A 13,336-nucleotide genomic window follows, 5' to 3' on the forward strand; every position below is an offset into this window, starting at 1 on the left:
TGGGTTTTTTAAAATTTTATTGTTGGTAGATCATTTTGACTTGGTCATTTTCAAAGTAGCTTGCAAGCCCAAAAAGTGGGGGCACCCCTGGAGTAAAAAAAATGGATTCACTCGTACCCTGTCTACATAACTCGGGATTTTGTAGACTCAGCCTTTCCTCAGAGGAGATCCATCCCCATTATATATATGTTTTGAGATCTGTTAACCAGAACTGAACGCAATACCCCAGGTGAGGAGCAATACAGCATGCATAAAAAAGTGGAATATTTATTAAACTGCATTCACTGCTAATATGGGTATTAACATGTATGAACAATTAACGTCTAATAGAATCCACTGTGTTCTACATAGGTTCATAGTCATTTGCGCGCAAGACAGATGTGTGTAAGTCTTTATAGCGCAAGACAATAGCACGCAGGTCTTTATAGCGCAAGACAATAGAATGCAAGTCATTATAGCGCAAGACAATAACGTGCAAATCATTATAGTGCAAGACAATAGCACGCAGGACTTTATAGCGCAAGACAATAGAATGCAAGTCATTATAGCGCAAGACAATAACGTGCAAGTCATTATAGCACAAGACAATAGCACGCAGGTCTTTATAGCGCAAGACAATAGAATGCAAGTCATTATAGCGCAAGACAATAGCGTGCAAGTCATTATAGCGCAAGACAATAACGTGCAAGTCATTATAGCGCAAGACAATAGCACGCAGGACTTTATAGCGCAAGACAATAGAATGCAAGTCATTATAGCGCAAGACAATAACGTGCAAGTCATTATAGCGCAAGACAATAGCACGCAGGTCTTTATAGCGCAAGACAATAGAATGCAAGTCATTATAGCGCAAGACAATAACGTGCAAGTCATTATAGCGCAAGACAATAGCACGCAGGACTTTATAGCGCAAGACAATAGAATGCAAGTCATTATAGCGCAAGACAATAACGTGCAAGTCATTATAGCGCAAGACAATAGCACGCAGGACTTTATAGCGCAAGACAATAGAATGCAAGTCATTATAGCGCAAGACAATAACGTGCAAGTCATTATAGCGCAAGACAATAGAATGCAAGTCATTATAGCGCAAGACAATAGCGTGCAAGTCATTATAGCGCAAGACAATAGCGTGCAGGACTTTGTGCGCTTTTGGCTTGCGCGCATTTCACTTGCCACCCTCTACATTGACTCAAAGAGTAATGTGGCTCACTGGTAGAGCTGCTGCCTCTGCACCCAGCGGTTATGAGATCAAGTCCCAGTGCTGCTCCTTGTGACCCTGGGGAAGTCACTTAATCCTCCAGTGCCCACCACTTTGAATACCAAAGCCAAGAAGTCCCCAGGTTAAGAACAAGTTGAATTTTTATGTAACTCAGATCCTGTCCAGTACACAGTCTATAAAAACATTAAAGAAACAGTCCTCAAAATAAAATACTGTAGTTTAAAATAGAAAGAAAAGATCGGAGGTTTACACTTCCTTTTGCTCTTCATCTATCCCAGTTCCCTCTCCACTACCACATCCAACATTTCTCCCTCTCATCTCTCTCTTCCCCATGCATCTGTACCTCACACCTTTTCCACCACCATGTCCAATATTTCTTTCTCCCTCCCTATGCCCATTTCCCCATGAGCACCATCTCTCTTTCCCTCTCACTCAGACACCCATGCCCAGCAATTCTCCCTTTCTGTTTCCCCCACCTCAGCTTCTCTTTCCCTCACTCCCTCCTTTTTTCCATCCTATGTCCCAAGTTCATGCACCTTCCTCCTTTCTTCTTTCCATCCTTTGTCCGAAGTTTGTGCTCCTTCCCCTCCTTCTGTGTCCCAATGCGACCCTGCTTCTCCCTTCCTGTGCCACTGTGCCCCCTCTTCCTCCCTTCCTGTCCCAACGAGCTCCTTATCATCCTTCTCTCCGTTTTTCCTCCCAAATTCATGCCTCCCTCCCTCTCTCCTTCCCGTGGGTGTTTACCTCCTTTGGCTGGCTGCCTTCTCCCAGCCACACTTCTCTTTGCAAAGCTGCAGCTGCAGTTCCTGCATGCAGCCAATGGCTGACCTGAAAGCCTTCTCTCAAACACCAGAGGGAAGGCTTCCGGATCAGCTGCAGGCCACTGCTCATGGCTTTACGAAGAGAAGTACAACTGGGAGGAGGCAGTTGGCCAGCAGAGGTAAACACCCATGGGAGGGAAGGAGGGAGGCACGAATTTGGGATGCAAAATGGAGGGAAGGATGATGACAGGTACGTTGAGACCGGAAGGGAGAAAGAGAAAGAGGGTCACATTTGGACAAGAAGGGAAAAAGGGGGGGGGGGTTGGTACCAGAAGGGACAGGCAAAACCCCGGTTCATAATTACGAGTCTGACGTTCTTAACCCGGGGACTGGCTGTACTAGGGTTCTCAGAAAGAGGTTGCCAGAGGCCCAAAATGACCTTATATATTAAGCTCTTCACATCCTTATAATCATTGCACATTAAATTTTTCAAATTTTTTTTTGGGGGGGAGTTCTTGAACACTCTCTGGGTGAAGAAGAACTTCCTTACATTTGTAGCGAATCTATCCCCTTTTAACTTTAGAGAGTGCCCTCTCGTTCTCTCTACCTTGGAGAGGGTGAACAAACTGGCTTTATCTACTTTGTCTTGAGTCCCTGGAGGGTGTTTTCCCTTATAACAGCCTCCGGATGAGCGTTCCAGTTTTCTACCATTCTCTGGGTGAAGAAGAACTTCCTTACGTTTGTACGGAATCTATCCCCTTTTAACTTTAGAGAGTGCCCTCTCATTCTCTCTACCTTGGAGAGGGTGAACAACCTGTCCTTATCTACTAAGTCTATTCCCTTCATTATCTTGAATATTTCGATCATGTCCTCTCTCAGTCTCTTCTTTTCAAGGGAGAAGAGACCCAGTTTCTCTAATCTCTCGCTGTACAGCAACTCCTCCAGCCCCTTAACCATTTTAGTCGCTCTTCTCTGGGCCCTTTCGAGTACTACCGTGTCCTTCTTCATGTACAGCGACCAGTGCTGGACGCAGTATTCCAGGTGGGGGTGTACCATGGCCTGGTACAGCGGCATGATAACCTTCTCCAATCTGTTCATGATCCTCTTCTTAATCATTCCTAGCATTCTGTTCGCCCTTTTCGCTGCCACCGCACATTGTGTGGACGGCTTCATTGACTTGTCGACCAGTACTCCCAAGTCTCTTTCCTGTATTCCCAAGTCTCTTTCCTGGGGGACTGCACCGGACATCCTGTATTCATGTATAAGATTTTTGTTACCGACATGGATCACCTTACACTTATCCACATTAAACCTCATTTGCCATGTCGCAGCCCATTTCTCGAGCATGTTTATGTCATGTTGCAGGTCTACGCAATCCTCCTGCGTCTTCACTACTCTGAATAACTTCGTATCGTCTGCAAATTTAATCACCTCACTCGTTGTACCAATTTCCAGATCGTTTATAAAAATTTCTGAGCAGAATCAGAGGCGCTCAATCCTGCTGGGGCACGAAATCTCTCTCTCGCCCGCACCGGATGTCCCTCCTCCCTGTCTGGCAGAAGCAGCTGCACTGGAGGACGAGAGCACGGTGGCTGGAGATGCCCCCGACGCTTCCGTGGAGGAAGGATCCATCACAGAGGAGCCTCTGCCGGTGTTGACCAGCTCTGGGAACTCGGGTCCTGACAGAGAGGACACTTTAGGGGTCGTCTTGGAAACACTCCAGAGAGTGGAAGTAGCGACCAGGAAGACTTCAGAAGAGGTCAAGATTTTGGAGAAGAAAATGGATAACGTTACAAAGGTTTTTTGTACAGACAAACATTGAAACCAAAATTTCCATAACTAAATTACAAAATGAAGTCCAGTCTTTACAAGTTTATAGAACCGCTGCGGAAAATAGAAAATATAGAGAACTTTAATCGCCGGTTGAATGTACGGATTTTAAACTTCCCGAAAACTCCTGGAATTTCTTCATATGAAATGTTTAAAAAATACGTACTAGAAATTTTGAAATATTCTTCCGAACATATACCCCCATTGAATAAAATTTATTATCGTCCACCATTCACAAAAAATCTCCAGGAGGCGAAGGAAGGAAAGGGCGAAACTAAACAGGCTCTGCAAATTGATATGGAAAATATATCTGCTTTTTTAGAAGAATCTATTTCTGAGGTGGCGGAGAGAGCTACATTATTGACATCCTTTGTTTTTCAACAGGACTTGGACTCATTTATGAAACAGTACTTTAGATCTTCAAAATCTTTACTTCATGGGAAAAAAATATGGGCATACTTGGATGTTTCAAAAACAAACACAGGAAAGACGGAAACGGTGTCAGGTCAAAAGCGCGCCGGGACAAAGGCGCGCCCAGACAATTGAGCGCAGCGCGTGCCGCCGCGCCGCTCTAAATTACTGTTTTTAGCGCTCCGACGGGGGGGCGTGGGGGGAACCCCCTCACTTTACTTAATAGACATCGCGCCGCATTGTGGGGGCGTTGTGGGGGGTGTGGGGGGTTCTACTTCTAACCCCCCACATTTTACTGAAAACTTCACTTTTTCCCTGTTTTTAGGGAAAAGTTAAGTTTACAGTAAAATGTGGAGGGTTACAACCCCCCAAACCCCCCATAACGCCGGCGCGATGTCTATTAAGTAAACTGGGGGGGTTCCCCAACAAAACCCCCCGTCGAAGACCCTAAAAACTGTAATTTAGAGCGGTGCGGCGGCACGCACTGCGCTCAATTGTCAGCGCACGCTTTTGTCTTTCGCGCCGTTGTCTATGAACCGACGGAAACAGTTCCTATCATTAAGGCAGGAAACAATTGCATTAGGAGCCTCTTTCCTGTTGGCATACCCCTGTAAATGTGTCGTAAAGTACAAGTTAAATATGTATTCTTTCTTCCTGACCAGCTAAAGTCCTTTCTGGAGTTGAAAAAGATGACTTGAAGTTTTGACCCAGTGTAATTAGAGTGGCAAGTTAATTGCGTTATAGCCTTTCTTCATAAATTGTTTTCTTCTTATTTATTAAGCTTCTTTTAATTCGGTGTCAGATCAAAAGCACGCCGGGACAAAGGTGCGAGCAGACAATTGAGCGCAGCGCGGAGGTGCGCGCCGAAGAAAATTATTGTTTTTAGGGCTCTGACGGGGGGGGCGTGGGGGGGGAACTCCCCCACTTTACTTAATACAGATCGCGCCGCGTTGTGGGGGCGTTGTGGGGGGCTTGGGGGGTTGTAACCCCCCACATTTTACTGAAAACTTCACTTTTTCCCTGTTTTTAGGGAAAAAGTTAAGTTTACAGTAAAATGTGGGGGGTTACAACCCCCCAAACCCCGCACAACGCCGGCGCGATTTGTATTAAGTAAACTGGGGGTGCTCCCCAACAAAACCCCCCGTCGGAGCCCCTAAAAACAGTAATTTTCTTCGGCGCGCACCTCCGTCTTGCGCTCAGTTGTCGGCGCGCGCCTCTGTCTTCCGCGTTGTTGTCTATGAACCTTTAATTCTGAGCCAACTCCTCCTTTGTTTGTGGTCTAAGGAAGGATAATCAGATATGCCACAGGTTTTGTTTCTTTTTTGAATGTATAATATATGTTTATGTTGTATTTCTCTAACAAGAAGTTAATTTTCTTGTAAAGATAAATGTGTTTGAGCACCGAACCCTGCGGCACTCCACTCGTGACGCTTTTCCAGTCCGAATATTGTCCATTTACTCCCACTCTCTGTTTCCTATCCACCATCCAGTTTTTAATCCACGTGAGCATTTCACCCTCTTGAAATGTTCACCGGCATCTTCCACCTTCTGCTTGCGCCAGCCTCGACTCCCTTCTGATGTCATTTCCCCTTAGAAATATATCATGGTAATGCGAAAATCACAATTCGAATACGAAAATCACATAAGCCCTCTTCTATCAAACTGCGATAGCAGTTTTTAGCGCGGGGAGCCCCGCTGAATGGCCCGCACTGCTCCCGACGCTCCTAGGAACTCAAAGAGCATCGGGAGCAGCGTGGCTCCCCGCGCTAAAAAACTGCTATCGCGGTTTGATAGAAGAGGGCAATAGAGTTATTTGCTTTGTTTTGCGGTAGGTGTACAAATCGGGCATCGTAGGTCACAGATTTAGGACGGGTCCGTCTCTGTGTGCTTAAGAAGCCGTTGCATTTGGACAACTCTGACGAACCCTCTTATTTTGATCTCACCCCCACACAGGATTACAAGCTCCAGTAACGAAAAGACAAAAAAAAAAATAGGCAATCCGACTGGAATATTTTCTGAGCGCCAGAGCTGCTTCTCCAACCTTGTCTGCAGTAATTGTTTCCAAGACAGTGATTAATGGAGTGCTAAAGGAATGCGACATTCTGGGGTATTACGTCTCCTGGCCTTGAACCCCTAAAGATGGGAGGACAGAGCTGCTTCCAGGACCATTATTTGAACAGAGTAAATATATACCCCCTGGAGCAATGCTGTGTTCATAATAGAACAAACCTGTCAAATGCTTGTCTTTATGTATGGAACGTGTCCTTTTATTTTAATCTCTGAAGGCGCGTGTGCCTGAATTTAAATATCAGCAGTGGAATTTGCAAAACAAAAGGCTAAACAGCCAGAAACACTTTCACCGGGACCGCCAAGCCATCTTGACGAAATCTCACTACCACCCATTGAAAAGGAGGCCTACGCAGCAGACAGAAACCGATCAGACTTCCCAAACTTACAATGGCCCGACCTAGAAAGACCCTACAACAAATACAATCATGCAGCCTGCGACCTCAAACACTGCCCCCCCCCCCCCCCATATCTGTTAAAAGCAGCCAGCCCTAAATTCCGCACCCACCTCATGCTAATTGATCAGAATTGACGTCGGGGATAAGGCTTCTGGGCCGGCTCCCCGCTTGTTCCTCAACTCGCTGCTAAGCCAGGAGTGCCCCCCCCCCTCCGTCGCTGCTGCTGCTTCGTTGATGTGTCCTCACAGTGACAGCAGCAGGAGGTAATTAAATCCAGCGGGCGGGCAAGCAGGCTTGGGGGTACAAATGCTAACAGAGGGCCAATTTCCACAAGACCTATCCGAAATCATCATAACCCCTATCCTGAAAGACCCAAAGGGAGCTACAGATCAGCCATCCAATTATAGACCTATAGCCTCCATACCGCTTTACGTCAAGCTAATGGAAAGCCTCGTAGCAAAACTTCTCACCAAATGCTTAGAAAACCACAACATACTCCACCCCTCACAATCAGGCTTCAGGGGCAACTACAGCACAGAAACGCAACTAGTCTCCCTCCTAGCCATAGCCAAACAACACCTAAGTAAAGGCAAAAAAATGCTAATCATACAACTCGATCTCACATCGGCATTTGACCTAGTAGATCACAACATCCTACTATAAACACTGGAGGCAATAGGAATCACAGGCAGAGTCTACAGTTGGTTTGAATGATTCCTCCACTCAAGAAAATACAGAGTTAAAGCAAGCAAGAAACAGTCGGAATCCTGGAACAACCCCTGTGGAGTTCCCCAAGGCTCCCCACTATCTCCAACACTCTTCAATCTTTACATAGCCACACTTGGCACACGCAAACCCTAGTATAAGCACTAATCCTAGAACTCCTGGACTACTGTAACATCCTATACCTGTCATGCCCAACCAACATGCTAAAACAATTACAAACAGTCCAAAATGCAGCTCTTAGACTGATTTATTCACAGAAAAAATATGACATCACCACCGCTTTCCGAGATTCACACTGGCTCCCGGTACAAGCACGTATACAATACAAATTCTACTGCACCCTATTCAAAGCCCTACATTGAAATGGACCAAGCTATTCGAGCAACCGCCTAATCAGGAAAAACACATCCAGACCAAGGAGAAATCATGCACGCTTTACCCACCCCCCCCCAATCATAGGCATGCAAAGCAAAAAAATATACGACAGACTATTAGTCACCAGAGCAGTGAAAATAGACCGCCACCTCTCCAATCTGCTGACTACAAAACATTCAGGAAAGAACTTAAAACTTTTCTATTCAAGAAATTTGTCAAATGATCTAACTAAACTTGATAGACCCTCCACAGATCCCGACGCATACTACATCTATTAGCCATATATTCTCCCTGGAAATGCCCACGCCAACCCTTGTTGCAAACCGCCTAGAACTGAAAGGTATTAGCGGGAGACTTAAATGTAATGTAAACAGATACAGTGATTGCTCCAGGCATCTTTTTTAAATGCTCGCTATCGTAACATAGGAGAAGAAGAAGTGGGATGGGGCAATGGACTCTCCAGAAATGCAAATAGAATATAGGGTGTTCAAATCAATGAGCATAAATAAAAAAACACCCTGTGGTAATATGCACCCCAAAAAATTCTTGGCCAACCTGTGAATCATAGAAACATGATGGCAGATAAAGGCCAAATGGCCCATCCAGTCTGCCCATCTGCAGCATTCACTATCTCCTCCTCTTCCTATTGTCTAAGGCTCTTAACATTTGCATCTCCTTTTCCTATTGGCTAAGGCTCTTTACACCTGCATTGTGATGTCATAGAACTTTATGGTTATAGAAACATGATGGCAGATAAAGGCCAAATGATCCATCCGCAGCATCCACTATCTCCTCCTCTCCCTATTGGCTAAGGCTCTTAACATTTGCATGTCTTCTTCCTATAGGCTAAGACACTTTACTCCTGCATTGTGAGGTCATAGAGCTTTATGGTTATATAAACATGATAGCAGATAAAGGCCAAATGGCCCATCTGCAGCATCCACTATCTCCTCATCTCCCTATTGGCTAAGGCTCTTAACATTTGCATCTCCTCTTCCTATTGGCTAAGGCTCTTTACACCTGCATTGTGATGTCATAGAACTTTATGGTTATAGAAACATTGTTTCAATCAAAAATCACAGCTCTGAATTTATAAATAATTAATTAAATTAAATAATTAATAGTGTAAGGTGCTCAGACCCTACAACCGAAACTGTTCAGTGTAGTCACCAAACTATGGTTGCCAATGGGACCATCATTGCCTTTACAGTCCCTGTGCCTCCCAAAGATACCATATTACTTTCCGATACAGATACCACTGAATAAAGGTAACTTATCTGAAATCATGATCTGGAGGCCTCTTATTGGATGTAACGGCAGCCATAGAGTAAAACCGTGAAAGTGCTGGTGATCAGAAAGTGTTTTTATGGAAAAACAGCTGTATGGCATAATGAGAACCCGAGCCCCCTCCGAGTCGAGTTTCACACTCTTCCTCAGGAGGGGTCACTGATAATTACAATCAAATAACACACAAATTCAATGTCAAGAATGAAACAAACCCTAAATAATAAATGAAATTTCACTGAAATAGTTTTCACCACATCCCTAACTACGTATTCCTTATGCTGAAGACCGCCAACAATTTTAGCGTTTTTAACAATTTTCTAAATGCCAGATAGGTGTTGGAACATAATATAAAATTTCCAAGATGTTTATATCCCTAGCCACTCGAGCAGCAAAAATAGATCACCAACTCTCCAACTTACTGATCTCGACCACAGACTACAAAACCTTCAAAAAAGAAACAAAAACCCTACGATTCAAAAAATACATAAAACCAAACTAACCCAGCTAGATCTATCTCAAGCATCACCTGCAAGAATCTCCTTAGCAACCCAGAAAATGTCCAGACTACTGCTTTTATACTTCAAAATGTACCTCGAAATGTCCCGACAAATTCATATGTAATCTGCCTTGAACCGCAAGGTAATGGCGGAATACACATCACTAATGTAATATCATTTAAATTTCTCCAGAATTCTACTGTTCAACGGCTCCCCCTTCTGCTTCTATTCCTTTCTCTCCTCTCTTCTACCTTCCAAAGTATTTAGATCAATGCTGTCTTGTTAAAATGTTTATTTTATTTTTATTTTTCCTCTAACTCTACTTTTCACTTCTCTATTACCCTCCAGGTACTTTAGTTAGATTGTGAGCCTTCGGGACAGTAAGGGAATTTTTCAAGTACCTTTCTTATTTCTAATCTTAATGTATATTTTCTGTAAACCGCTTAGAACCTAACGGATGTAGCGGTATATAAGAAATAAATTACATGACATTACATTACATGGACCATTTGGCCTTCATCTGCCATCATGTTTCTAGGTTTCTATAACCATAAAGCTCTATGACATCACAATGCAGGCAAAGAGCCTTAGCCAATGGGAAGAAGATATGCAAATGTTAAGAGCCTTAGCCAATAGGGAGAGGAGGAGATAGTGGATGCTGCAGAATTCTACTGTTCAACGGCTCCCCCTTCTGCTTCTATTCCTTTCTCTCCTCTCTTCTACCTTCCAAAGTATTTAGATCAATGTTGTCTTGTTAAAATGTTTATTTTATTTTTCCTCTAACTCTACTTTTCACTTCTCTATTACCCTCCAGGTACTTTAGTTAGATTGTGAGCCTTCGGGACAGTAAGGGAATTTTTCAAGTACCTTTCTTATTTCTAATCTTAATGTATATTTTCTGTAAACCGCTTAGAACCTAACGGATGGAGCGGTATATAAGAAATAAATTACATTACATTACATAATATACCGGCCTGATAAGATAGAATTCTAGATATAAAATTTCAGAAGCCAATATCCTGTGTAAACACAGTTTAATTGGAAAATTGTCCGGTGCAAATCACATTGTCCGGTGCAAAATGTGCAATTCAATATTGCAAAACAAAGAAAAATCCAACGAATCTGCAGTAAAAAATGAACACCAAAGACGAGAAGGAAGCTGCATTTTCAAAGGATTACAAATTTACATATTTTTAAACTAAAGATTCCCGTCCTTGTACATTTCCATCTGCAGTTTCCTTCTTGACTTTAGCAAATCAATAATGCACCTGTTCTGGACGTTTTCTAATATGTTCAGTTATTGAGGAGACAGGTGTAGAAGAGGGCAGAAAAAGGCCGGATCATAAAGCCTGCCCTAGTTCCGCCCAAACCACACGTCCTACACGCCCCCTTGAGATTTAGACGCACTACAAAATGGGTTTCAAAAATAGCGAATTGGAAAGATTTGGCAAGAAAAATGTCCATCTGCCCCTTTATGCTACTTTGTGGACGTTTTTCTTTTTGGAAGATGAACCCCATTACGGAATTTAGAAAAGGTTCAGAGAAGGGTGATGAAAGGGATTTGACAAGTTCCTTTAAGAGGAAAGGCTAAAAGAGCTAGGGCTTTTCAGCCTGGAGAAGAGATGGTGCAGGGGAGATATGATAGAGGTCTATAAAATACAGAGTGGAGAAGATGTGAATCTCTTTCCCAATATACTAGGACTGGAGGGCATATGATGAAGCTTCTAAGCAGTAGATTTAAAACAAACCGGAGAAACTATTTCTTCACTCAATGTGTAATTAAACTCTGGAATTCATTGCCAAAAAAAGTGTTAAAAGCAGTTAGCTTAGCAGGGATTAAAAAACAAAAAAAAAAAAACCACAAAAGAAGATTTGGATCATTTCCTAAAACAAAAGTCCCTAAGCCATTATTAAGGTGGACCTGAGGAAATCCACTGCTCATTCCTAGGATAAGGAGCATAAAATCTGTTTTACTGTTTGGGATCTTGCCAGGTACTTGTGACTTGGGTTGGCCGCTGTTGGAAACAGGATACTGGGCTTGATGGACCTTTGGTCAGTCCCAGTATGGCGGTTCTTATGCATTATGAGATCATGAAGTAACTCCGACAGCCAGTTAGGATGAGGCACTCAAGCATTTCTTTAGGATCCAGCCCATTATTGCTATAACACTCCTATTTCTTTTTAGAACTGGATGATTCCTCATGTCCGTTCTTATTATACATATTTCACAGTCGACACAAAATCAGTCATTTTATTTAATTGTCGCTGCCAGCAAATAGGAGTTCTTTAACATTCGACATCAATCATTCTGGTTTTATTCTTCAAAGCCCTGCATTACACTCTGAAATTAAGGCTTTAATGTGAAAGCTAAATTCTGTGCTCAGGATCTGATCTGGAAAATCAACTTGTCTTGTGCTTCATAGTAACATAGTAGATGACGGCAGATAAAGACCCGAATGGTCCATCCAGTCTGCCCAACCTGATTCAATTTAAATTTTTTTTTTTTTTCTTCTTAGCTATTTCTGGGTAAGAATCCAAAGCTTTACCCGGTACTGTGCTTGGGTTCCAACTGCCGAAATCTCTGTTAAGACTTACTCCAGCCCATCTACACCCTCCCAGCCATTGAAGCCCTCCCCTGCCCATCCTCCACCAAACGGCTATACACAGACACAGACCGTACAAGTCTGCCCAGTAACTGGCCTTAGTTCAATATTTAATATTATTTTCTGATTCTAAATCTTCTGTGTTCATCCCACTCTTCTTTGAACTCAGTCACAGTTTTACTCTCCACCACCTCTCTCGGGAGCGCATTCCAGGCATCCACCACCCTCTCCGTAAAGTAGAATTCCCTAACATTGCCCCTGAATCTACCACCCCTCAACCTCAAATTATGTCCTCTGGTTTTACCACTTTCCTTTCTCTGGAAAAGATTTTGTTCTACGTTAATACCCTTCAAGTATTTGAACGTCTGAATCATATCTCCCCTGTCTCTCCTTTCCTCTAGGGCAGACATATTCAGGGCTTCCAGTCTCTCTTCATACGTCTTCTGGCGCAAGCCTCCTATCATTTTCGTCGACCGCCTCAAGTCTTCTTACGTCTTTCGCAATTGACTAGGGCTGAGTTTTGAAAAGAACATAAGTACGTTATGTCTGAAAATTCTATTGAAAAGCTTAATAGAAGTGTACAGGGGGAAAGGCCGATTTGCTGTTATTGAAAGGAAACCTTAAAGCAGCCATACTAATAAAAATATTCTTTACTTATTATTTTCCATTCATTCATTCAATTAGAAGTTAAATAAAAAATAATACATCCGTTTTTGTTTTGATTCTTTCTGCCTGGAGAAAATTATTGGTGGTTGATATAACGGTATATAAAAATAAAGTTATTATTATATTATTATTATTATATAGAACCGATTAAGAAAGGCTCTTATTCAGTTATCTCATGTTACATAAGAATAGCCATAGTAGGACAGACTGAAGGTTCATCAAGCCCAGTATCCTGTTTCCAACAGTGGCCATCCAGGTCCCAAGTACCTAGCTAGATCCCAAGTAGTAAATCAGATTTTATGTTGCTTATCCTAGGAATAAAGCAGTGGATTTCCCCAAGCCTTCTCAATAATGGCCTATGGACTTTTCTCTTTTAGGAAAATAGCCAAACCTTTTTTAAACCCTGCTATGCTAACTGATTTCACCACATTCTCTGGCAATGAATTCCAGAGTTTAATTACACATTTTATGAAGAAATATTTTCTCCACTTTG

The sequence above is a fragment of the Geotrypetes seraphini genome, chromosome 2 (genome assembly GCF_902459505.1).
Source record: "Geotrypetes seraphini chromosome 2, aGeoSer1.1, whole genome shotgun sequence".
Lineage (NCBI taxonomy): Eukaryota > Metazoa > Chordata > Amphibia > Gymnophiona > Dermophiidae > Geotrypetes > Geotrypetes seraphini.